At 39.7% G+C, this 25892-nt stretch overlaps 13 non-coding genes across 13 annotated transcripts; all 13 read right to left on the bottom strand.

Annotated features, from left to right (window-relative positions):
- Window positions 1-5969: 5969 nt before the first annotated feature.
- On the bottom strand, window positions 5970-6042 carry trnav-aac (transfer RNA valine (anticodon AAC)). The gene has a single exon. It is a non-coding gene; the product is annotated as a tRNA-Val (tRNA).
- Window positions 6043-7225: 1183 nt separating this feature from the next.
- Window positions 7226-7298, bottom strand: trnav-cac (transfer RNA valine (anticodon CAC)). The gene has a single exon. It is a non-coding gene; the product is annotated as a tRNA-Val (tRNA).
- A 1195-nt stretch (window positions 7299-8493) lies between these two features.
- On the bottom strand, window positions 8494-8566 carry trnav-uac (transfer RNA valine (anticodon UAC)). Its single transcript has one exon. It is a non-coding gene; the product is annotated as a tRNA-Val (tRNA).
- Window positions 8567-9121: 555 nt separating this feature from the next.
- Window positions 9122-9194, bottom strand: trnas-cga (transfer RNA serine (anticodon CGA)). The gene has a single exon. It is a non-coding gene; the product is annotated as a tRNA-Ser (tRNA).
- A 134-nt stretch (window positions 9195-9328) lies between these two features.
- trnav-cac (transfer RNA valine (anticodon CAC)) lies at window positions 9329-9401 on the bottom strand. Its single transcript has one exon. It is a non-coding gene; the product is annotated as a tRNA-Val (tRNA).
- Window positions 9402-10156: 755 nt separating this feature from the next.
- On the bottom strand, window positions 10157-10229 carry trnav-uac (transfer RNA valine (anticodon UAC)). Its single transcript has one exon. It is a non-coding gene; the product is annotated as a tRNA-Val (tRNA).
- Window positions 10230-10785: 556 nt separating this feature from the next.
- Window positions 10786-10858, bottom strand: trnas-cga (transfer RNA serine (anticodon CGA)). The gene has a single exon. It is a non-coding gene; the product is annotated as a tRNA-Ser (tRNA).
- Window positions 10859-10992: 134 nt separating this feature from the next.
- Window positions 10993-11065, bottom strand: trnav-cac (transfer RNA valine (anticodon CAC)). Its single transcript has one exon. It is a non-coding gene; the product is annotated as a tRNA-Val (tRNA).
- Window positions 11066-20755: 9690 nt separating this feature from the next.
- On the bottom strand, window positions 20756-20828 carry trnas-cga (transfer RNA serine (anticodon CGA)). Its single transcript has one exon. It is a non-coding gene; the product is annotated as a tRNA-Ser (tRNA).
- A 134-nt stretch (window positions 20829-20962) lies between these two features.
- On the bottom strand, window positions 20963-21035 carry trnav-cac (transfer RNA valine (anticodon CAC)). Its single transcript has one exon. It is a non-coding gene; the product is annotated as a tRNA-Val (tRNA).
- Window positions 21036-21790: 755 nt separating this feature from the next.
- Window positions 21791-21863, bottom strand: trnav-uac (transfer RNA valine (anticodon UAC)). The gene has a single exon. It is a non-coding gene; the product is annotated as a tRNA-Val (tRNA).
- A 555-nt stretch (window positions 21864-22418) lies between these two features.
- Window positions 22419-22491, bottom strand: trnas-cga (transfer RNA serine (anticodon CGA)). Its single transcript has one exon. It is a non-coding gene; the product is annotated as a tRNA-Ser (tRNA).
- A 134-nt stretch (window positions 22492-22625) lies between these two features.
- On the bottom strand, window positions 22626-22698 carry trnav-cac (transfer RNA valine (anticodon CAC)). Its single transcript has one exon. It is a non-coding gene; the product is annotated as a tRNA-Val (tRNA).
- Window positions 22699-25892: the final 3194 nt, after the last annotated feature.

The following is a 25892-nucleotide window of genomic DNA, read 5'->3' as shown; positions in this document are numbered from 1 at the left end:
AAAGGGGAAGGGTTAAGAAGACAGACAGAGATGGTGGGAGAGAGTGAGACAGTCAGAGAGAGTGAGAGAGAGGCAGAAAGATTGAGACAGAGAGGGTGGGTGGGGGTGATGAGAGGGAAAGAGAGACAGAGATACAGAGAGGAGAGAACATTGTTAGTGTCACGCCCTGACCTGAGAGATCCTTTTTATGTCGCTATTTAGGTTTGGTCAGGGTGTGATTTGGGTGGGCATTCTATGTCTGTTTTTCTATGTTTGGGATTGCTTTGTTTAGGCCTGGTATGGCTCCCAATCAGGAACAGCTGTACATGGTTGTTGCTGATTGGGAGTCATACTTAGGCAGCCTGTTTTTCCTTTGGGTTTTGTGGGTGAATGTTTTCTGTTTAGTTTTGTAATCTGACAGAACTGTTGCTGGTCGTTTTTGGTTTATTAAGTGTTCATTCGGTCCATTAAAATCTTTCAAGATGAACACATCCTCCGCTGCACCTTGGTCTCTAGTGCCTATCGTGTTCGCCTCACAAACAAAATGTCCACGGTTAGAAACCGGGCTGAAACAGAAAGCTCCGCTTTTCATGAGTGCCTTATTATAGGAATTCAAATACATGCAACGAATATCAGTAAAAATATGTTTACTCCTTGTAGATGCAGCAGTTTCTGTAGTGTAGTGGTTATCACGTTAGACTAACACGTGGTGGCCAGTCGTGTTTAGCCGTAGCACCATTTTGATGACCTTTTCTGCCATTTTGAGAAATGGTTCGATCCCACCCAGGGACATGATTATTTATAATACTTATAACACTTAAAACATGATTATTTATAATACTTATAACACTTAAAACATGATTATTTATAATACTTATAACACTTAAAACATGATTATTTATAATACTTATAACACTTAAAACATGGATCACATGATAGCACAGTTTACCCTGTTTATTCAAATAAATAGTAGAGTTTATTCCCTCAGGATTTGGTACACTGTACTTAAAACAATAATTACATAAAAAGTTTAATCAGTTTATGGATAATAACGTTTATTCCCTCAGACAAAATTGTTTTACAGGAAAGGAGGAGACTCACTGTGACTAACTCGTTTTACAGGAGAGGAGGGGACCCACTGTGATTCACTAGTTTTACAGGAGAGGAGGGGACCCACTGTGATTAACTAGTTTTACAGGAGAGGAGGGGACCCACTGTGATTAACTAGTTTTACAGGAGAGGAGGGGACCCACTGTGATTAATTAGTTTTACAGAAGAGGAGGGGACACACTGTGATTAACTAGTTTTACAGGAGAGGAAGGGACCCACTGTGATTAACTAGTTTTACAGGAGAGGAGGGGACCCACTGTGATTAACTAGTTTTACAGGAGAGGAGGGGAGCCACTGTGATTAACTAGTTTTACAGGAGAGGAGGGGACTCACTGTGATTAACTAGTTTTACAGGTGTCACGCCCTGGCCATAGAGAGGGTTTTGTTCTCTATTTTGGTTAGGTCAGGGTGAGACTAGGGTGGGAATTCTATGTTCCGTTTTCTATTTTTTGTGTATTTCTCTGTTTTGGCCGGGTATGGCTCTCAATCAGGGACAGCTGTCTATCGTTGTCTCTGATTGGGAGCCATACTTAGGCAGCCTGTTTTCCTTTGGGTTTTGTGGGTGGTTACTTTCTGTTTAGTTCCTGTTCCTGACAGAACTGTTTCGCTGTCCTTCATTTTCTTGTTTTGTTGAAAGTGTTCTATTAAAAAGTTAATGATGAGCACTCACCACGCTGCACCTTGGTCTACTCCTTTCGACAACCGTTACAGAACCACCCACCAAAAGAAGACCAAGCAGCGTGGATTGGAGCACCGGGGAGAAGGATGGACATGGAAGTCGGAACGTCGATTCTGGGAGGACAAGTTAAGGGAGCTACAGGCGCAGGGTAGGCTGGACCTAGGAGATGCACTGGTGGCCAGATGTGCTGCGCCGGCGCACTTCTCCCTGGCTGGGGGGGGGGGCACATGGGGAGTTGGGGTATGTCAGGTTGGAGACCTGAGCCAACTCCCCGTGCTTATTATGGGGAGCGACGGATCAAGCAGGCACCCTGTTATGCTGAGTTACGCACTGTGTCCCCAATGCGCAGCTATAGCCCAGTGCGGTCAATACAGGCTCCTCAGCGTTGCCATGCTAGAGTGGGCACTCAGCCAGGGAGAAGTGCGCCGGCGCAGCACATCTGGCCACCAGTGCATCTCCTAGGTCCAGCCTACCCTGCGCCTGTTCTACGCACGGCAGCCATCATTCTCCAGCACAGTCCAGTTCGCCCTGTGCCAGCGCTCCGCCCGTGCCGGGCTATAGTGACCATCCAGCCAGGATGGTGTGTGCCAGCCCTGAGCTCCAGATCTCCGGTACGCCTCCATAGCCCAGTACGTCCTGTTCCTGCTCCTCGCACTAGCCCTGAGATGCGTGTTACCAGTCTGGCATCTCCAAAGCCAGTCCCACACATCAGGCCTCCAGTGCGCCTGCCCAGTCCAGCACGTCCTGTTCCTGCTCCTCGCACTAGCCCTGAGGTGCATGTTACCAGTCTGGCACCTCCAAAGCCAGTCCCACGCATCAGGCCTCCAGTGCGCATTTCCTGTCCGGAGCTGACAGAGTCGTCCGCCTGTCCGGAGCTGCCAGAGTCGCCCGCCTGTCCGGAGCTGCCAGAGTCGCCCGCCTGTCCAGAGCTGCCAGAGTCGCCCGCCTATCCGGGGCCCGCTGCGAGGGTCCCCAGTCCGGGGTCAGCGGCAAGGGTCCCCACTCCAGAGGCGCCACCTAAGTGGGCCAAGCCGAAGGTGGAGCGGGGTCCACGTCCCGCACCAGAGCCGCCGCCGTAAGGAAGGCCCACCCGGACCCTCCCCTTTAGAGTCAGGTTTTGCGGCCGGAGTCCGCACCATTGGGGGGGGGGGGGTACTGTCACGCACTGGCCATAGAGAAGGTTTTGTTCTCTATTTTGGTTAGGCCAGGGTGTGACTAGGGTGGGCATTCTATGTTCCGTTTTCTACCTGCAGCCTCTACACTCTAACCACTAGGCTACCTGCCGCCTCTACACTCCAACCACTAGGCTACCTGCCGCCTCTACACTCTAACCACTAGGCTACCTGCCACCCCTTTATCTGTTTTTTAAACCAGGTTTTCTGTTTATTTGAGCAATATGAGATGGGATGGAGGTCCATGCAATTATGGCTCTATATATTACTGTATGCTTTATGGAATTTGTTCTGGATTAGAGGACTGTGAAAAGACCTCTGGTGGGGTAAATGTGTGTAGAGAGCTGTGTGTAAGCTGACTATGCAAACAATTTGGGATTTTCAACACATTAATGTTTCTCATAAAAAGAAGAAGTGTTGCAGTCAGTCACTCCTCAACTCTTAGCCAAGAGAGACTGGCATGCCTAGTATTTATATCAGCCGTCTAATTACAATGAAGGGCAAGACATGCCTTTGTTCTGGACCAGCTGCAGCTTAACTTGGTGTTTCTTTGCAGCACTTGAACATATGACTGGACAATAATCAAGATAAGATAAAACTAGAGCCTGCAGGACTTGCTTTTTGGAATATGGTGTCAAAAAATCAGAGCATCTCTTTATTACAGAGAGACCTCTGCCCATCTTTACAACAATTTAATCTATATGTTTTGACCATGACAGTTTACAATCTAAGGTAACGCCAAGTAATTTAGTCTCCTCAACTTGTTCAACAGAAACACCATTCATTACCAGATACAGCTTAGGTCTAGAACATAGGGAATGATTTGTACCAAATACAATGCTCTTAGTTTTAGACATGTTCAGGACCAGTTTATTACTGTCCACCCATTCCAAAACAGACTGCAACTCTTTGTTAAGGGTTTCAGTGACTTCATTAGCTATGGTTGCTGATGCGTATATGGTTGAGTCATCAGCATACATGGACACACATGCTTTGTTTAATGCCAGTGGCAGGTCATTGGTAACAATAGAAAAGAATAGAGGGCCTAGAGAGCTGCCCTGCGGTACACCACACTGTACATGTTTGACATTAGAGACACTTCCATTAAAGAAAACCCTTTGAGATATATTAGATAGCTCTGAATCCACAGTTTGGCAGAGGATGAAAAGCCATAATATGTTTTTTCAACCCAAAAATATGATGGTCAATAATGTCAAAGGCTGCCCTGAAATCTAACAGTACAGCTCCACAAATCTGCTCATCATCAATGTCTTTCAACCAATCATCAGCTCCACAATCTGCTTATCATCAATGTCTTTCAACCAATCATCATTCATTTGGGTTAGGCAAATCAAATCAAATAATTGTATTTTATTGGTCACACACACATGGTTAGCAGATATTGTGAATGTAGCGAAATGCTTGAGCTTCTAGTTCCGACTGTGCAGCAATATCTAACAAGGAATATCTAACAATTACACAACAAAACCTAATATCTAACAAGGAATATCTAACAATTACACAACAAAACCTAATATCTAACAAGGAATATCTAACAATTACACAACAAAACCTAATATCTAACAAGGAATATCTAACAATTACACAACAAAACCTAATATCTAACAATTCCACAGCAAATACCTAACAGAGCGCTATCAAGATGGCGCCGGAGAACAAGGCTGAAGTTTTACGTATTCCTAACCAATTGTGTTTTTTTGTTTGTTTCTTTGCATTGTTTGTAACAATGCAAATAGTCTGGTAGCCATTTGATTATCAATCAAATCTATTTATAAAGCCCTTCTTACATCAGCTGATGTCACAAAGTGCAGTACAGAAACCCAGCGTAAAATCCCAAACAGAAAGCAATGCAGGTATAGAAGCACGGTGGCTAGGAAAAACTCCCTAGAAAGGCCAGAACCTAGGAAGAAACCTAGAGAGGAACCAGGCTATGAGGGGTGGCCAGTCCTCTTCTGGCTGTGCCGGGTGGAGATTATAACAGAACATGGCCAAGATGTTCAAATGTTCATAGATGACCAGCAGGGTCAAATAATAATAATCACAGTGGTTGTCGAGGGTGCAACAGGTCAGCACCTCAGGAGTAAATGTCAGTTTGCTTTTCATAGCCGATCATTCAGAGTATCTCTACCGCTCCTGCTGTCTCTAGAGAGTTGAAAACAGCAGCTCTGGGACAGGTAGCACGTCCGGTGAACAGGTCAGGGTTCCATAGCCGCAGGCAGAACAGTTGAAACTGGAGCAGCAGCACGGCCAGGTGGACTGGGGACAGCAAGGAGTCATCAGGCCAGGTAGTCCTGAAGCATGGTCCTAGGGCTCAGGCCTCAAATATTGGCCTTTATTTGCCACATGCGCATGCCCTTAACCAACAGTGCAGTTCAAGAAGAGTTAAGAAATATTTACCAAATAGACCAAATTAAAAATAATAAAAATTAACACAATAAAAGAACAATAACGAGGCTATATACAGGGGGTAATTTGTACATGTAGGTAGGGGTGAAGTGACATTGCATAGACAATAAACAGCGAGTAGCAGCAGTGTACAAAACAAATCGGGGGAGGTCAATGTAAATAGCGAGCTGTAGGACCTTATATAGACAGGTGTGTGGACTCCAATCAAGTTGGAGAAAGATCTCAAGGATGATCAGTGGAAACAGGATGCACCTGAGCTCAATTTTGAGTCTCATTGGAAAGGGTCTGAATACTTTTGTAAATAAGGTATTTCTGATTTTATTTTTAATACATTTGCAAAAACTTCTAAAAACCTGTTTTTTCTCTGCCATTATGGGGTATTGTGTGCAGATTGATGACCCAGTATGAAACCGGGAATCTTTCTCGTGTTAAGCGAACGTGATAACCACTACACCACAAAATAAGGCATTAATACATTTCTCTGTTACCACTATAGTACTTCTTGAATGGATATTCATGGCACGTGTTCAACTTTCCAAAATAAGGACTTAATGAAATTCTCTGTTACCACTATGGTACTTCTTGAATGTGCCAATGAGCGTTGCTTCCGCCCGGTTTCGAACCAGGGACCTTCCGCATGTTAAGCGAACGTGATAACCACTACACTACAGAAACCGCTGCTACAATTATCTGCAATGAGTAAACCGAATTTTACAGATATTCATGGCACGTATTCAACTTTCTAAAATAAGGCGTTTATGAAAATAACTATTCTCTGTATAAATGCGGTACTCATTGCATGTGTCAACGAACTCTGTTTCAGCCGGGTTTCAAAACTGGGACCTTTCGTGTGTAGAGCGAACGTGATAACCACTACACTACAGAAACTGCTGCTACAATTATCTGCAAGGAGTAAACCGAATTTGACAGATATTCATGGCACGTATTCGAATTTCCAAAATGAGGAATAATGAAATTCCCTGTTACCACTATGGTACTTCTTGAATGTGTCATTGAGCATTGTTACCGCCCCGGTTTCGAACCAGGAACCTATCGCATGTGAAGCAAACGTGATAACCACTACACTACAAAAACTGCTGCTACAATTATCTGCAAGGAGTAAACCGAATTTTACAGATATTCATGGCACGTGTTCGAATTTCCAAAATAAGGCATTAATGAAATTCTCGGTTACCACTATAGTACTTCTTGAATGTGTCAAGGAGCATTGTTTCCGCCCGGGTTCCAACCAGGGACCTGTCGTGTGTGAAGCAAACGTGATAACCACTACACTACAGAAACTGCTGCTACAATTAACTGCAAGGAGTAAACAGAATTTTACAGATATTCATGGCACTTGTTCGAATTTCCATAATAAGGAATGAATGAAATTCTCTGTTACCACTATGGTACTTCTTGAATGTGTCAACGAGCGTTGTTTCCGCCCGGTTTCGAACCAGGAACCTATCGCATGTGAAGCAAACGTGATAACCACTACACTACAAAAACTGCTGCTACAATTATCTGCAAGGAGTAAACCGAATTTTATAGATATTCATGGCACGTGTTTGAATTTCCAAAATTAGGCATTTATGAAAATAATTATTCTCTGTTAAAAGTACAGTGCCTACTGCACGTGTAAAAGAGCACTGTTTCAAGCCTGGTTTCAAATCGAGGACCTTTCGTGTGTAAAGCGAACGTGATAACCACTACGCTACAGAAACTGCTGCCAAAATTAGCTGCAAGGAGTAAACCGAATTTTACAGATATTCATGGCACGTATTCGAATTTCCAAAAAAAGGCATTAATGAAATTCTCTGTTACCACTATAGAAGTTCTTGAATGTGTCAATGAGCGTTGTTTCCGCCCGGTTTCGAACCAGGGACCTTTCGCGTGTGAAGCAAACGTGATAACCACTACACTACAGAAACTGCTGCTACAATTAACTGCAAGGAGTAAACCGAATTTTACAGATATTCATGGCACATACTCAACTGTCCAAAATTAGGCATTGATGAAAATAATTACTCTCTGATAAAGTACAGTGCCTACTGCACTTGTCAAAGAGCACTGTTTCCACCTGGTTTAAAATCGAGGACCTTTCGTGTGTAAAACGAACGTGATAACCACTACACTACAGAAACTGCTGCTAAAATTAGCTGCAAGGAGTAAACCGAATTTTACAGATATTCATGGCACGTGTTCGAATTTCCATAATAAGGAATGAATGAAATTCTCTGTTCCCACCATGGTACTTCTTGAATGTGTAAATGAGCGTTGTTTCCGCCCGGTTTCAAACCAGGGACCTTTCGTGTGTGAAGCAAACGTGATAACCACTACACTGCAGAAACTGCTGCTACAATTAACTGCAAGGAGTAAACCGAATTTTACCGATATTCATGGCACGTTTTCAAATTTCCAAAATAAGGAATTAATGAAATTCTCTGTTACCTCTATGGTACTTCTTGAATGTGTCAATGAGCGTAGTTTCTGAGCGTTGACCTTTCGTTGACCTTTCGCGTGTAAAGCAAACGTGATAACCACTACACTACAGAAACTGCTGCTTGATTTAACTGCAAGGAGTAAACCGAATTTTACAGATATTCATGGCACGTATTCGAATTTCCAAAATAAGGCATTTATGAAAATAACTATTCTCTGTTAAAAGTACAGTACCTACTGCACGTGTCAAAGATCACTGTTTCCGCCCGGTTTCGAACCGAGGACCTTTCGCATGTTAAGTGAACGTGATAACCACCACACCACAGAAACTGCTGCTACATTTAGCTGTAAGGAGTAAACTGAATTTTACAGATATTCATGGCACGTATTCAAATTTCCAAAATTAGGCATTTATGAAAATAACTATTTTCTGTATAAATGCGGTACTCATTGCATGTGTCAACGAACTCTGTTTCCGCCCGGTTTCAAAACGGGGACCTTTCGCGTGTGAAGCAAACGTGATAACCACTACACCACAGAAACTGCTGCTACAATTATCTGCAAGGAGTAAAACGAATTTTACAGATATTCATGGCACGTGTTCAAATTTCCAAAATAAGACATTCATGAAAATAACTATTCTCTGTTGAAACTACAGTACCTACTGCAGTTGTCAAAGAGCACTGTTTCTGCCCGGTTTCGAACCGAGGACCTTTCGCGTGTAAAGCGAATGTGATAACCACTACACTACAGAAACTGCTGCTAAAATCAGCTCCAAGGAGTAAACCGAATTTACAGATATTCATGGCACGTATTCGAATTTCCAAAATAAGGAATTAATGAAATTCTCTGTTACCACTATGGTACTTCTTGAATGTGTCAATGAGCGTTGTTTCCGCCCGGTTTCGAAACAGGGACCTTTCGCGTGTGAAGCGAACGTGATAACCACTACACTACAGAACCTGCCGGTTGATTTTACACCAAGGAGTAAACCGAATTTTACTGATATTCATTGCAGGTATTCGAATTTCCAAAATAAGGCATTTATGAAAATAAATCTCTGTTATCACTATTTTACTTCTTGAATGCGTCAATGAGCGCTGTTTCCGCCCGGTTTCAAACCAGGGACCTTTCGCGTGTGAAGCTAACGTGATAACCACTACACTACAGAAACTGCTGCTTGATTTTACAGCAAGGAGTAAACCGAATTTTACTGATATTCATTGCATGTATTCGAATTTCCAAAATAAGGCATTTATGAAAATAAATCTCTGTTACCACTATATTACTTCTTGAATGTGTCAATGAGCATTGTTTCCACCTGGTTTCGAACCAGGGACTTTTCGCATGTGAAGCGAACTTGATAACCACTAACCTACAGAAACTACTGCTACAATAATCTGCAAGGAGTAAACCGAATTTTACAGATATTCATGGCACGTGTTCAAATTTCCAAAATAAGGAATTCATGAAATTCTCTGTTACCACTATGGTATTTCTTGAATGTGTCAATGAGTGTTGTTTCCGCCCGGTTTCGAACCAGGGACCTTTCGCGTGTGAAGCGAACGTGATAACCACTACACTACAGAAACAAGTATCTGCAAGGAGTAAACCGAATTTTACAGACATTCATGGCACGTGTTCGAATTTCCAAAATTAGGCATTTATGAAAATAACTATTCTCTGTTAAAAGTACAGCGCCTACTTCACGTGTCAAAGAGCACTGTTTCCACCCGAGGACCTTTCGCGTGTTAAGTGAACGTGATAACCACTACACAACAGAAACTGCTGCTATATTTAGCTGCAAGGAGTAAACCGAAATTTACAGATATTCATGGCACGTGTTCGAATTTCCATAATAAGGAATGAATGAAATTCTCTGTTACCACCATGGTACTTCTTGAATGTGTCAATGAGCGTAGTTTCTGAGCGTTGACCTTTCGTTGACCTTTCGCGTGTAAAGCAAACGTGATAACCACTACACTACAGAAACTGCTGCTTGATTTAACTGCAAGGAGTAAACCGAATTTTACAGATATTCATGGCACGTATTCGAATTTCCAAAATAAGGCATTTATGAAAATAACTATTTTCTGTATTAATGCGGTACTCATTGCATGTGTCAACGAACTCTGTTTCCGCCCGGTTTCAAAACGGGGACCTTTCGCGTGTGAAGCAAACGTGATAACCACTACACCACAGAAACTGCTGCTACAATTATCTGCAAGGAGTAAAACGAATTTTACAGATATTCATGGCACGTGTTCAAATTTCCAAAATAAGACATTCATGAAAATAACTATTCTCTGTTGAAACTACAGTACCTACTGCGGTTGTCAAAGAGCACTGTTTCTGCCCGGTTTCGAACCGAGGACCTTTCGCGTGTAAAGCGAATGTGATAACCACTACACTACAGAAACTGCTGCTAAAATCAGCTCCAAGGAGTAAACCGAATTTTACAGATATTCATGGCACGTATTCGAATTTCCAAAATAAGGAATTAATGAAATTCTCTGTTTCCACTATGGTACTTCTTGAATGTGTCAATGAGCGTTGTTTCCGCCCGGTTTCGAAACAGGGACCTTTCGCGTGTGAAGCGAACGTGATAACCACTACACTACAGAACCTGCCGGTTGATTTTACACCAAGGAGTAAACCGAATTTTACTGATATTCATTGCAGGTATTCGAATTTCCAAAATAAGGCATTTATGAAAATAAATCTCTGTTATCACTATTTTACTTCTTGAATGCGTCAATGAGCGCTGTTTCCGCCCGGTTTCAAACCAGGGACCTTTCGCGTGTGAAGCTAACGTGATAACCACTACACTACAGAAACTGCTGCTTGATTTTACAGCAAGGAGTAAACCGAATTTTACTGATATTCATTGCATGTATTCGAATTTCCAAAATAAGGCATTTATGAAAATAAATCTCTGTTACCACTATATTACTTCTTGAATGTGTCAATGAGCATTGTTTCCACCTGGTTTCGAACCAGGGACTTTTCGCATGTGAAGCGAACTTGATAACCACTAACCTACAGAAACTACTGCTACAATAATCTGCAAGGAGTAAACCGAATTTTACAGATATTCATGGCACGTGTTCAAATTTCCAAAATAAGGAATTCATGAAATTCTCTGTTACCACTATGGTACTTCTTGAATGTGTCAATGAGTGTTGTTTCCGCCCGGTTTCGAACCAGGGACCTTTCGCGTGTGAAGCGAACGTGATAACCACTACACTACAGAAACAAGTATCTGCAAGGAGTAAACCGAATTTTACAGACATTCATGGCACGTGTTCGAATTTCCAAAATTAGGCATTTATGAAAATAACTATTCTCTGTTAAAAGTACAGCGCCTACTTCACGTGTCAAAGAGCACTGTTTCCACCCGAGGACCTTTCGCGTGTTAAGTGAACGTGATAACCACTACACTACAGAAACTGCTGCTTGATTTAACTGCAAGGAGTAAACCGAATTTTACAGATATTCATGGCACGTGTTCGAATTTCCATAATAAGGAATGAATGAAATTCTCTGTTACCACCATGGTACTTCTTGAATGTGTCAATGAGCGTAGTTTCTGAGCGTTGACCTTTCGTTGACCTTTCGCGTGTAAAGCAAACGTGATAACCACTACACTACAGAAACTGCTGCTTGATTTAACTGCAAGGAGTAAACTGAATTTTACAGATATTCATGGCACGTATTCGAATTTCCAAAATAAGGCATTTATGAAAATAACTATTTTCTGTATTAATGCGGTACTCATTGCATGTGTCAACAAACTCTGTTTCCGCCCGGTTTCAAAACGGGGACCTTTCGCGTGTGAAGCAAACGTGATAACCACTACACCACAGAAACTGCTGCTACAATTATCTGCAAGGAGTAAAACGAATTTTACAGATATTCATGGCACGTGTTCAAATTTCCAAAATAAGACATTCATGAAAATAACTATTCTCTGTTGAAACTACAGTACCTACTGCAGTTGTCAAAGAGCACTGTTTCTGCCCGGTTTCGAACCGAGGACCTTTCGCGTGTAAAGCGAATGTGATTTTTTTTTTTTTTTTTTTTTTTTTTTTTTATTATCAAAAATGTTTGTTTACAATATTTACAGTACAATCTACTGTTTACAGTACAATCCACAGAGAACAATACAGAAGACACTAGACTAACAGAAGCTGGTGAACAATTCACCCCCTATCAAATTCAAGGGACCCAATGAAAAACAAAGTAAATATCAAAACAGTGCTTTCAAAAATTGTAAGTGATACCTCCACTCTCTTCTCGTGAAATTAACCCACTCCCTTCAACAAAAGATTCATCAAAATGTTCCATCCCATAATTAAACAACATATCTATGTGTTTACTGAACAGTGCTATAAAGATACTCCACACCTGAACCCTCTTTCTGTCAAAAGAAACATAATTCCTCCTACAAAAAATAGCATACCTCACAAAACTCAAAACCATATTCAACAAACACACATTAACACCCTCACATTTACCAGACACTCCAAATAACAAAAGTTCCTCCCACGCATACTTTTTCACGAAATCTCCCCCCCAGTTTCTACATAACATTTCCTTAACTTTACAAAAAAAATATTTTAAATCCTCACATTCTATAAACAAATGCATTAGAGTTTCCGGGAAACGTCCACATACATCGCATTCTCTTTCTATCTCACCATTAATTTGCTTTAACACCACCTTTGTAAATATTCTATTATGTCTTAATTTGAAATCATTATTTTCACACTCCTTACTATTATATTTTACATTTAAATTTTCCCATATCTTTTTTTCATCTAATTCCGGAAAAACTACTTTCCAAAATTTCTCAGCAGCCGGCCTTCTACACACTTTTCCTACCATTATTCTATACAATCTTTTCACTGGTATACTAGATAAATGTACTTTCTTCTTACTGCTACCAATGAACAAATTAGGAAATACAAATAAATCTTCTCTTTCAACTTCACTATTTATTAAATCAACCCATTCTCTTGGTATACTATTCTTTATCTTGTTATACATATTATTCACTGTTCCCCTTCCCACCTCTTCATCCCATTCATTGATTATGTCAAAAATAGCTTCCCCAGGTAAAAACCCTGGAATTACCTCATATGTATAATCTTTTATTTGCCGTAGACCTGCACTCATAAATACTTTATTATACAAAACTTTTTCTTTGTTCTTGATTTTCTCATTCAGAAATATAGGTTGATTCATAATCAGGTCAATATGTCCACATTCATAATATACATTTGGCAACAACTCTGCCCATGCATTTAGCACCTCTTTATAAAAATCTGGTACCTTTTCAAACATTGCCCTTTTAAGCCCCATCAATAAACCATTATCCTCACAACCACCACTCTCCTCTAAGTAGACTTTAAAGAAGTGTTTCCAGCCATAATCTTCACTGTCATACAAATATTTCTTTACTGTTTTTATCCTAATAGCTTTTCTTTTGACATCTAAATCTACAAGTTTTAAACCTCCATCCACATAGTCAGCAATCAATGTTTTCTGAGCTATTCTCACTCCTTTACCATCCCATATAAAATTTGACACCACATTATTCAATTCATTTAGGACCCACTCCGGCATGTCCAGGACTCCCAAAACATACACAAATTTGGATAATACCAAAGCATTTGCAACAATTACTTTCCCTTGTAACTTAAGTTTTCTATTTTTCCAGAAATTCAACGTTAGCTTGACTTTATTAAGGATCCCAGTCCAAGTTATATCTTTTGCCTCTTTCTCCTTTACACCAATGTTTACTCCCAGCACTTTAATAAAATCCTTTGCGCTCTTGAATGGAATCTCACACCCTTTTACATTGATATCCCCAACAAACATTATTTCAGTCTTCTCTATATTAACTTTAGCACCCGATGCCTTGCCATATATATCTATGATTTCCATAATGCTTCCAATACTTTCTATATCCTTCACAGTACAAGTAGTGTCATCAGCGTACTGATGTACAACACTGACACCACCACCTGGGATTCCAACACCCCTTACTTCTTTATTACTATTTATCAATGTAGCTAACGGTTCTGTAGAAACACTGTACAGCAGAGCTGACAAAGGACAGCCCTGCCTTACTGACCTCTCCACAGGGAAAGTATCTGTTAACACTCCGTTACATTTCACACAACTTTTAGCCCCACTATACAACAGGTTGATCCAAGATACAAACTTTGGCCCAAACCCAAACCTCTCCATAGTTTGTAATAAAAAGCTGTGCTCCACTCTATCAAAAGCTTTGTTAAAATCCAAACTTAAAACTATACCACCTTCATTTTTCATTTGATTAACAACATCCCTAATTGTACAAATTACATCTGCAATATCTCTTCCAGGTATGCCGTAGGCTTGTGTTGATTCAATAATACTCCCAATCACCTTTTTCATCCTATTCGCTAACACTTTAGTCAGTATCTTATAGTCCGAATTTAGAAGGCTAATAGGCCTATAATTTTCTAACTTTAATCTACTGCCCCTATTTTTGAATAAGATCGTTAACATTCCAGTTGACATAGACTCAGGGATTTCCTTATTCTCTTCCATATAATGAAACACCCTCACTAAAATGGGTGCCAAAATATCTACAAAGACTTTATAGAACTCATTTGTTAAACCGTCCAAACCCGGACTTTTATTACCTTGCGTGCTAACAATTGCTTCCTTGATTTCCATAATCGAAATCTCTTCATCACACATCATTCTCTCTGCCTGCGATACTTTGGCACTAATTGTATCCAACACTTTTACAAACACACACTTTCTCTACATCATTCTTTTTGTAAAGATTTCTGTAAAAGTTTTCAACTGTCTCTAAGATCCCAACAAAATCGTTTACCTTTACACCTCTTTCATCTTCCAACTCTACAATGTAACTCTTAGTTTGTTTTCTTTTTTCCAGACCCAAAAAAAAGGATGTACATTTCTCTCCCTCCAAAGCGTACTGTGCCCTGCTCCTAACAATAGCACCCAAACATTTCTTTTTTTCATAACTACCCAGCTCTGCATGGATTTTCAAATAATTCACAACATCATAGTCTGGATCCGTATCAGCCTTTTCAAGTTCATGCAACATCCTATTCCTAAGCATTATTTCTTTCTGCTTATCTAACCGGTTATGATTTTTTGCGTACCTAATACTCCTATTTTTTACTTTTGCTTTCACTTCCTCCCACCATAAACACACATTCTCTTTTAACAGTACATTAGACATTTCATCATTAATACATTCAACAATTTCATTTCTATATCCTTCTTCCTTTAACAGACTGGCATTTAAACACCATACACCTCCCCCTCTCCTCTCCACACCAAAACCCATTTCAAATGACATTACTGCATGATCACTATATGCTGTAAAGGTATATGACACCTTCTTAACATTCTGCACCAATTCTTGTTTTGCTAGACATAAATCAATTCTGCTTTGTTTTAATTCCTTTAGAACCACCTGCCTTCTAGAGAATACTCTTCTGTTTGGATTTTCAGCCCTCCATATATCTACTAGATTCTCCTCATTCATAAGTTTCCATAATGCATTTCTAGAAGAGTCATATCTGAATTTAGCACAACTAGAGGCATCCATTCTACTACACCTCACATTAAAATCTCCTATCAGTATACAGTTTTCTGAGCACAGTGTTTTTAATTTGTGAAACATTTCTCTCCTTTCAGATTCAATATTTGAAGCATAAACATTAATTAAACGAAAAACTACATTTTGAACTTCAAATTCAATCACAATAAGTCTACCATCATTGTCAGCATATATTTGTTTTACATTCTGCACCACATCATTTTTTATAAAAATAGCCACACCACATGTTTTATCTCCTCCATGACTACAAAAAATTAAATCAGACCATTTACTCTTAATCTCCTGCATTTTGGATTCTGTCCAATTGGTCTCTTGAAAACACAACATGTCTGCCTTAACAGACACTAATACCTGCCTCAAATTTTCTCATGTTTCTCAAACTGTTACCGTTTAGGGATGCGACTGTAATCATTATTAATGTTTGCAGAAGTATAATCAGAGTCAAACAAGTCCTTTCAAATCCTACTTTTTCTTTTTTCCAAATCCCATCATCTCCCTGGTTTTCGACAATGACCTCTTATTTTTTACAAACAACTGAAGATCCTCACCATCTATTTCATCATCCGTCTCTTTATTTGGATTTTGGGGGGAGCGGCTGTGAAGCCTTTTGAAAAGTGCGCTTTAACAGTGCCCGTGACTTCAGTGGACCCAACCCACTCTTTGGTGTAATTCTCACACAGGCTTAAAGCTGGCTCAGGCACCTGAGAAAGCACCTTGCACCATCTCCACCTGTGTATGTATTTCACCCATCATGTGCTGCTGTTCCACCTTGTCAGCAGCAGAGACTAAAACCCCGTCTCGTGCTTTGCCATAAGACATTACAGGCTCTTCAAGCTTATCTGCCATTGTCTCTGGAGTCACACTCTCCATGTCACTCTCATCCTCTCTCTCCATCGGCACACTCCCCTCCCCTTCCTCAGACGTGAGGTCCATTGTTTGCAAAAGTAAGTGATCTTCTCCCTTATTACAGCTACATCTAACTTTGGGTCTGTCACACATTTTGCACACATTTCCTATGTTCCGACATTCTCTGGCATAATGCCCTTGTTCACTACATTTGTGGCATGTGAATTCCGGACATTCCTTTAGTATGTGCCCCGGCTGAATACATAATCTACATACCTTCACTTGATTGTCGTGGATTACACGAAAATATTCAAATCCCTCGACAGTGTTAAATTTAGTAGAATATGGCAAGGATTGCACATTGTCTGTAAACTTTACCTTGCAAAATCTCGTCCCATCTACAATGTCCGTTCCTGGCCACATCCTCCTCTTGATTGGCGTGGTCGCCTTCACATTCCAGCCTTTTAGTTTCTCTTCTATCTCCTCATCCGTAATGTATGCGGGCAAGTTCAAAAGGACACCACCAGCTCATCGTTCCCTAATTCTTTAGCCATGATTTGACAGTTCTTTATCTTTAGCCCGTCTATTAGTCTTTCTTTTCCATTTACATGAGACATTGTTATTTCATACTTATTTCCGTCTTTCATTCGACATCCCAGTATTGCTCCGCAAACTTCCTTTATTCCTCTCAGCAATTCCATCGTTGTTATTTTCCCTTCTCCACTTATTTCCACGTTCACCGTCAGTTCCTTCTCATATGTTCTTTTTTTCAGTTCTTCGTTTAACATTCTGATTTCACTGTTGTCCTTTCTCGTCGTCGTTTGTATTCTTGATGTCGAAGCCATGTTGTCCGTCCGGTTATTTAAGCAATATCCCCCAAACAGCTCACGCTGATGGGGGACAATAGCAAAAAAGTTTCACAGAAACTTCACTACAGTCACTCACAAACTTATAAACTTATAAAGCAAATAGACCTCCAAAAACAAACGATATCTCTCTCAAGCACTCAGACACCTGCTTCTCTTCCACTTCTGAAACTCCAAAAAGGGGCGTGTGAAGCGAACGTGATAACCACTACACTACAGAAACTGCTGCTATTTTACTGCAGTAAACCGAATTTTACAGATATTCATGGCACGTATTCGAATTTCCAAAATAAGATTGAAATTCTCTGTTACCGTAGTACTAATGTGTCAATGAGCGTTGTTTCCACCGGTTTCGAACCAGGACCTTTCGCATGTGAACGTGATAACCACTACACTACAGAAACTGCTGCTACATTATCTGCAAGGAGTAAACCGAATTTTACAGATATTCATGGCACGTATTCAATTTCCAAAATACAGTTTATGAAAATTATTTCTGTTAAAGTACTTCTGATGTGTCAAGAGCGTGTTTCCGGTTTCGAACCGAGGACCTTTCAGTGTGAAGCAACGTGATAACCACTACACTACAGAAACTGCTGCTACATTACTGCAAGGAGTAAACCGAATTTTACATATTCATGGCACGTATTCGAATTTCCAAAATAAGATTTATGAAATAACTTCTCTGTTAAAATAGTACTTCTGACGTGTCAATGAGCATGTTTCACCCGGTTTCGAACCAGAGGACCTTTCGCGTGTGGCAAACGTGATAACCACTACACTACAGAAACTGCTGCTACATTTTGCTACAAGGAGTAAACCGAATTTTACAGATATTCATGGCACGTATTCGAATTTCCAAAATAGTATTTGAAATTTCTCTGTTAACAAGTACTTCTGAATGTCAAGCGTGTTTCCGCCGGTTTCGAACCAGGACCTTTTCGCGTGTGAAGCAACTGATAACCTACACTACAGAAACTGCTGCTACAATTAGCTGCAAGGAGTAAACCGAATTTTACAGATATTCATGGCACGTATTCGAATTTCCAAAATAAGGCATTAATAATTTTCTCTGTTAAAGTCAGTACTTCTGCAATGTGTCAATGAGCACTGTTTCGCCGGTTTCGAACCGAGGACCTGTCGTGTGTGAAGCAACGTGATAACACTACACTACAGAAACTGCTGCTACCCTTAACTGCAAGGAGTAAACAGATTTTACAGATATTCATGGCACTTGTTCGAATTTCCATCATAAGGAATGAATGAAATTCTCTGTACCACTATGGTACTTCTTGAATGTGTCAACGAGCGTTGTTCTCCGCCCGGTTTCGAACCAGGAACCTATCGCATGTGAAGCAAACGTGATAACCACTACACTACAAAAACCTGCTGCTACAATTATCTGCAAGGAGGGAAAACGAATTTATAGATATTCATGGCACGTGTTTGAATTTCCAAAATTAGGCCATTTATGAAAATAATTATTCTCTGTTAAAAGTACAGTGCCCTACTGCACGTGTAAAGAGCCACTGTTTCAAGCCTGGTTTCTCAAACGAGGACCTTTCGTGTGTAAAGCGAACGTGATAACCACTACGCTACCAGAACCTGCTGCCAAAATTAGCTGCAAGGAGGTAAACCGAATTTTACAGATATTCATGGCACGTATTCGAATTTCCAAAATACATTATGAAATTTCTCTGTTAAATACAGTACTTCTTGAATGTCAATGAGCATGTTTCCCCCGGTTTCGAACCAGGACCTTTCGCGTGTAAGCAACGTGATAACCACTACACTACAGAAACTGCTGCTACATTTAGCTACAAGGAGTAAACCGAATTTTACAGATATTCATGGCACGTATTCGAATTTCCAAAATAGAATTATGAAATAACTTTCTCTGTTAAAGTACAGTACCGTGATTGTCAAAGCACTGTTTCCGCCCGTTTCGAACCGAGGACCTTTCGCGTGTGAAGCAACGTGATAACCACAACTACAGAAACTGCTGCTATTTCTGCAAGGAGTAAACCGAATTTTACAGATATTCATGGCACGTATTCGAATTTCCAAAATAAGGCATTAAGAATTCTCTGTTACATATGTACTTCTTGAATGTGTCAATGAGCGTTTCCACCCGGTTTCGAACCAGGACCTTTCGTGTGAAGCAAACGTGATAACCACTACACTACAGAAACTGCTGCTACATATTACAAGGAGTAAACCGAATTTTACAGATATTCATGGCACGTATTGAATTTCCAAAATGAATTTATGAAAAAACTTTCTCTGTTAAAGTATAGTACCTACTGCAATGTCAAAGAGCACTGTTTCCACCGGTTTCGAACCGAGGACCTTTCGCTGTTAAGCGAATGTGATAACCACTACACTACAGAAACTGCTGCTACATTTAGCTGCAAGGAGTAAACCGAATTTTACCGATATTCATGGCACGTATTCGAATTTCCAAAATAAGTCATTAATGAATTTCTCTGTTTCATATGTACTTCTGAATGTGTCAATTAGCATGTTTCCGCCCGGTTTCGAACCAGGGACCTTTCGTGTGTGAAGCAAACGTGATAACACTACACTACAGAAACTCTGCTGCTACATTTGCTGCAAGGAGTAAACCGAATTTTAAGATATTCATGGCACGTATTCGAATTTCCAAAATAAGGCATTTATGAAAATAACTATTTTTTGTATAAATGCGGTACTCATTGCATGTGTCAACGAACTCTGTTTCCGCCCGGTTTTCAATACCGGGGATCCTTTCGCGTGTGAAGCAAACGTGCATAACCACTACACCACAGAAACTGCTGCTACAATTATCTGCAAGGAGCTACAAACGAATTTTACAGATATTCATGGCACGTGTTCAAATTTCCAAATAAGACATTCATGAAAATAACTATTCTCTGTTGAAACTACAGTACCTACTGCAGTTGTCAAAGAGCACTGTTTCTGCCCGGTTCGAACCGAGGACCTTTTCGCGTGTTAAAGCGAATGTGATAACCACTACACTACAGAAACTGCTGCTAAAATCAGCTCCAAGGAGTAAACCGAATTTCTACAGATATTCATGGCACGTATTCGAATTTCCAAAATAAGGAATTAATGAAATTCTCTGTTACACTATGGTACTTCTTGAATGTGTCAATGAGCGTTGTTTCCGCCCGGTTTCGAAACAGGGACCTTTCGCGTGTGAAGCGAACGTGATAACCACTACACTACAGAACCTGCCGGTTGATTTTACACCAAGGAGTAAACCGAATTTTACTGATATTCATTGCAGGTATTCGAATTTCCAAAATAAGGCATTTATGAAAATAAATCTCTGTTATCACTATTTTACTTCTTGAATGCGTCAATGAGCGCTGTTTCCGCCCGGTTTCAAACCAGGGACCTTTCGCGTGTGAAGCTAACGTGATAACCACTACACTACAGAAACTGCTGCTTGATTTTACAGCAAGGAGTAAACCGAATTTTACTGATATTCATTGCATGTATTCGAATTTCCAAAATAAGGCATTTATGAAAATAAATCTCTGTTACCACTATATTACTTCTTGAATGTGTCAATGAGCATTGTTTCCACCTGGTTTCGAACCAGGGACTTTTCGCATGTGAAGCGAACTTGATAACCACTAACCTACAGAAACTACTGCTACAATAATCTGCAAGGAGTAAACCGAATTTTACAGATATTCATGGCACGTGTTCAAATTTCCAAAATAAGGAATTCATGAAATTCTCTGTTACCACTATGGTATTTCTTGAATGTGTCAATGAGTGTTGTTTCCGCCCGGTTTCGAACCAGGGACCTTTCGCGTGTGAAGCGAACGTGATAACCACTACACTACAGAAACAAGTATCTGCAAGGAGTAAACCGAATTTTACAGACATTCATGGCACGTGTTCGAATTTCCAAAATTAGGCATTTATGAAAATAACTATTCTCTGTTAAAAGTACAGCGCCTACTTCACGTGTCAAAGAGCACTGTTTCCACCCGAGGACCTTTCGCGTGTTAAGTGAACGTGATAACCACTACACAACAGAAACTGCTGCTATATTTAGCTGCAAGGAGGTAAACCGAAATTTACAGATATTCATGGCACGTGTTCGAATTTCCATAATAAGGAATGAATGAAATTCTCTGTTACCACCATGGTACTTCTTGAATGTGTCAATGAGCGTAGTTTCTGAGCGTTGACCTTTCGTTGACCTTTCGCGTGTAAAGCAAACGTGATAACCACTACACTACAGAAACTGCTGCTTGATTTAACTGCAAGGAGTAAACCGAATTTTACAGATATTCATGGCACGTATTCGAATTTCCAAAATAAGGCATTTATGAAAATAACTATTTTCTGTATTAATGCGGTACTCATTGCATGTGTCAACGAACTCTGTTTCCGCCCGGTTTCAAAACGGGGACCTTTCGCGTGTGAAGCAACGTGATAACCACTACACCACAGAAACTGCTGCTACAATTATCTGCAAGGAGTAAAACGAATTTTACAGATATTCATGGCACGTGTTCAAATTTCCAAAATAAGACATTCATGAAAATAACTATTCTCTGTTGAAACTACAGTACCTACTGCGGTTGTCAAAGAGCACTGTTTCTGCCCGGTTTCGAACCGAGGACCTTTCGCGTGTAAAGCGAATGTGATAACCACTACACTACAGAAACTGCTGCTAAAATCAGCTCCAAGGAGTAAACCGAATTTTACAGATATTCATGGCACGTATTCGAATTTCCAAAATAAGGAATTAATGAAATTCTCTGTTTCCACTATGGTACTTCTTGAATGTGTCAATGAGCGTTGTTTCCGCCCGGTTTCGAAACAGGGACCTTTCGCGTGTGAAGCGAACGTGATAACCACTACACTACAGAACCTGCCGGTTGATTTTACACCAAGGAGTAAACCGAATTTTACTGATATTCATTGCAGGTATTCGAATTTCCAAATAAGGCATTTATGAAAATAAATCTCTGTTATCACTATTTTACTTCTTGAATGCGTCAATGAGCGCTGTTTCCGCCCGGTTTCAAACCAGGGACCTTTCGCGTGTGAAGCTAACGTGATAACCACTACACTACAGAAACTGCTGCTTGATTTTACAGCAAGGAGTAAACCGAATTTTACTGATATTCATTGCATGTATTCGAATTTCCAAAATAAGGCATTTATGAAAATAAATCTCTGTTACCACTATATTACTTCTTGAATGTGTCAATGAGCATTGTTTCCACCTGGTTTCGAACCAGGGACTTTTCGCATGTGAAGCGAACTTGATAACCACTAACCTACAGAAACTACTGCTACAATAATCTGCAAGGAGTAAACCGAATTTTACAGATATTCATGGCACGTGTTCAAATTTCCAAAATAAGGAATTCATGAAATTCTCTGTTACCACTATGGTACTTCTTGAATGTGTCAATGAGTGTTGTTTCCGCCCGGTTTCGAACCAGGGACCTTTCGCGTGTGAAGCGAACGTGATAACCACTACACTACAGAAACAAGTATCTGCAAGGAGTAAACCGAATTTTACAGACATTCATGGCACGTGTTCGAATTTCCAAAATTAGGCATTTATGAAAATAACTATTCTCTGTTAAAAGTACAGCGCCTACTTCACGTGTCAAAGAGCACTGTTTCCACCCGAGGACCTTTCGCGTGTTAAGTGAACGTGATAACCACTACACAACAGAAACTGCTGCTATATTTAGCTGCAAGGAGTAAACCGAAATTTACAGATATTCATGGCACGTGTTCGAATTTCCATAATAAGGAATGAATGAAATTCTCTGTTACCACCATGGTACTTCTTGAATGTGTCAATGAGCGTAGTTTCTGAGCGTTGACCTTTCGTTGACCTTTCGCGTGTAAAGCAAACGTGATAACCACTACACTACAGAAACTGCTGCTTGATTTAACTGCAAGGAGTAAACTGAATTTTACAGATATTCATGGCACGTATTCGAATTTCCAAAATAAGGCATTTATGAAAATAACTATTTTCTGTATTAATGCGGTACTCATTGCATGTGTCAACAAACTCTGTTTCCGCCCGGTTTCAAAACGGGGACCTTTCGCGTGTGAAGCAAACGTGATAACCACTACACCACAGAAACTGCTGCTACAATTATCTGCAAGGAGTAAAACGAATTTTACAGATATTCATGGCACGTGTTCAAATTTCCAAAATAAGACATTCATGAAAATAACTATTCTCTGTTGAAACTACAGTACCTACTGCAGTTGTCAAAGAGCACTGTTTCTGCCCGGTTTCGAACCGAGGACCTTTCGCGTGTAAAGCGAATGTGATTTTTTTTTTTTTTTTTTTTTTTTTTTTTTTTATTATCAAAAATGTTTGTTTACAATATTTACAGTACAATCTACTGTTTACAGTACAATCCACAGAGAACAATACAGAAGACACTAGACTAACAGAAGCTGGTGAACAATTCACCCCCTATCAAATTCAAGGGACCCAATGAAAAACAAAGTAAATATCAAAACAGTGCTTTCAAAAATTGTAAGTGATACCTCCACTCTCTTCTCGTGAAATTAACCCACTCCCTTCAACAAAAGATTCATCAAAATGTTCCATCCCATAATTAAACAACATATCTATGTGTTTACTGAACAGTGCTATAAAGATACTCCACACCTGAACCCTCTTTCTGTCAAAAGAAACATAATTCCTCCTACAAAAATAGCATACCTCACAAAACTCAAAACCATATTCAACAAACACACATTAACACCCTCACATTTACCAGACACTCCAAATAACAAAAGTTCCTCCCACGCATACTTTTTCACGAAATCTCCCCCCCAGTTTCTACATAACATTTCCTTAACTTTACAAAAAAAATATTTTAAATCCTCACATTCTATAAACAAATGCATTAGAGTTTCCGGGAAACGTCCACATACATCGCATTCTCTTTCTATCTCACCATTAATTTGCTTTAACACCACCTTTGTAAATATTCTATTATGTCTTAATTTGAAATCATTATTTTCACACTCCTTACTATTATATTTTACATTTAAATTTTCCCATATCTTTTTTTCATCTAATTCCGGAAAAACTACTTTCCAAAATTTCTCAGCAGCCGGCCTTCTACACACTTTTCCTACCATTATTCTATACAATCTTTTCACTGGTATACTAGATAAATGTACTTTCTTCTTACTGCTACCAATGAACAAATTAGGAAATACAAATAAATCTTCTCTTTCAACTTCACTATTTATTAAATCAACCCATTCTCTTGGTATACTATTCTTTATCTTGTTATACATATTATTCACTGTTCCCCTTCCCACCTCTTCATCCCATTCATTGATTATGTCAAAAATAGCTTCCCCAGGTAAAAACCCTGGAATTACCTCATATGTATAATCTTTTATTTGCCGTAGACCTGCACTCATAAATACTTTATTATACAAAACTTTTTCTTTGTTCTTGATTTTCTCATTCAGAAATATAGGTTGATTCATAATCAGGTCAATATGTCCACATTCATAATATACATTTGGCAACAACTCTGCCCATGCATTTAGCACCTCTTTATAAAAATCTGGTACCTTTTCAAACATTGCCCTTTTAAGCCCCATCAATAAACCATTATCCTCACAACCACCACTCTCCTCTAAGTAGACTTTAAAGAAGTGTTTCCAGCCATAATCTTCACTGTCATACAAATATTTCTTTACTGTTTTTATCCTAATAGCTTTTCTTTTGACATCTAAATCTACAAGTTTTAAACCTCCATCCACATAGTCAGCAATCAATGTTTTCTGAGCTATTCTCACTCCTTTACCATCCCATATAAAATTTGACACCACATTATTCAATTCATTTAGGACCCACTCCGGCATGTCCAGGACTCCCAAAACATACACAAATTTGGATAATACCAAAGCATTTGCAACAATTACTTTCCCTTGTAACTTAAGTTTTCTATTTTTCCAGAAATTCAACGTTAGCTTGACTTTATTAAGGATCCCAGTCCAAGTTATATCTTTTGCCTCTTTCTCCTTTACACCAATGTTTACTCCCAGCACTTTAATAAAATCCTTTGCGCTCTTGAATGGAATCTCACACCCTTTTACATTGATATCCCCAACAAACATTATTTCAGTCTTCTCTATATTAACTTTAGCACCCGATGCCTTGCCATATATATCTATGATTTCCATAATGCTTCCAATACTTTCTATATCCTTCACAGTACAAGTAGTGTCATCAGCGTACTGATGTACAACACTGACACCACCACCTGGGATTCCAACACCCCTTACTTCTTTATTACTATTTATCAATGTAGCTAACGGTTCTGTAGAAACACTGTACAGCAGAGCTGACAAAGGACAGCCCTGCCTTACTGACCTCTCCACAGGGAAAGTATCTGTTAACACTCCGTTACATTTCACACAACTTTTAGCCCCACTATACAACAGGTTGATCCAAGATACAAACTTTGGCCCAAACCCAAACCTCTCCATAGTTTGTAATAAAAAGCTGTGCTCCACTCTATCAAAAGCTTTGTTAAAATCCAAACTTAAAACTATACCACCTTCATTTTTCATTTGATTAACAACATCCCTAATTGTACAAATTACATCTGCAATATCTCTTCCAGGTATGCCGTAGGCTTGTGTTGATTCAATAATACTCCCAATCACCTTTTTCATCCTAT

Source organism: Salmo trutta, unplaced genomic scaffold (assembly GCF_901001165.1).
Source record: "Salmo trutta unplaced genomic scaffold, fSalTru1.1, whole genome shotgun sequence".
Lineage (NCBI taxonomy): Eukaryota > Metazoa > Chordata > Actinopteri > Salmoniformes > Salmonidae > Salmo > Salmo trutta.
Note: the sequence above shows the minus strand (reverse complement) of the source record. Positions and strands in the feature narration are given on the sequence as shown.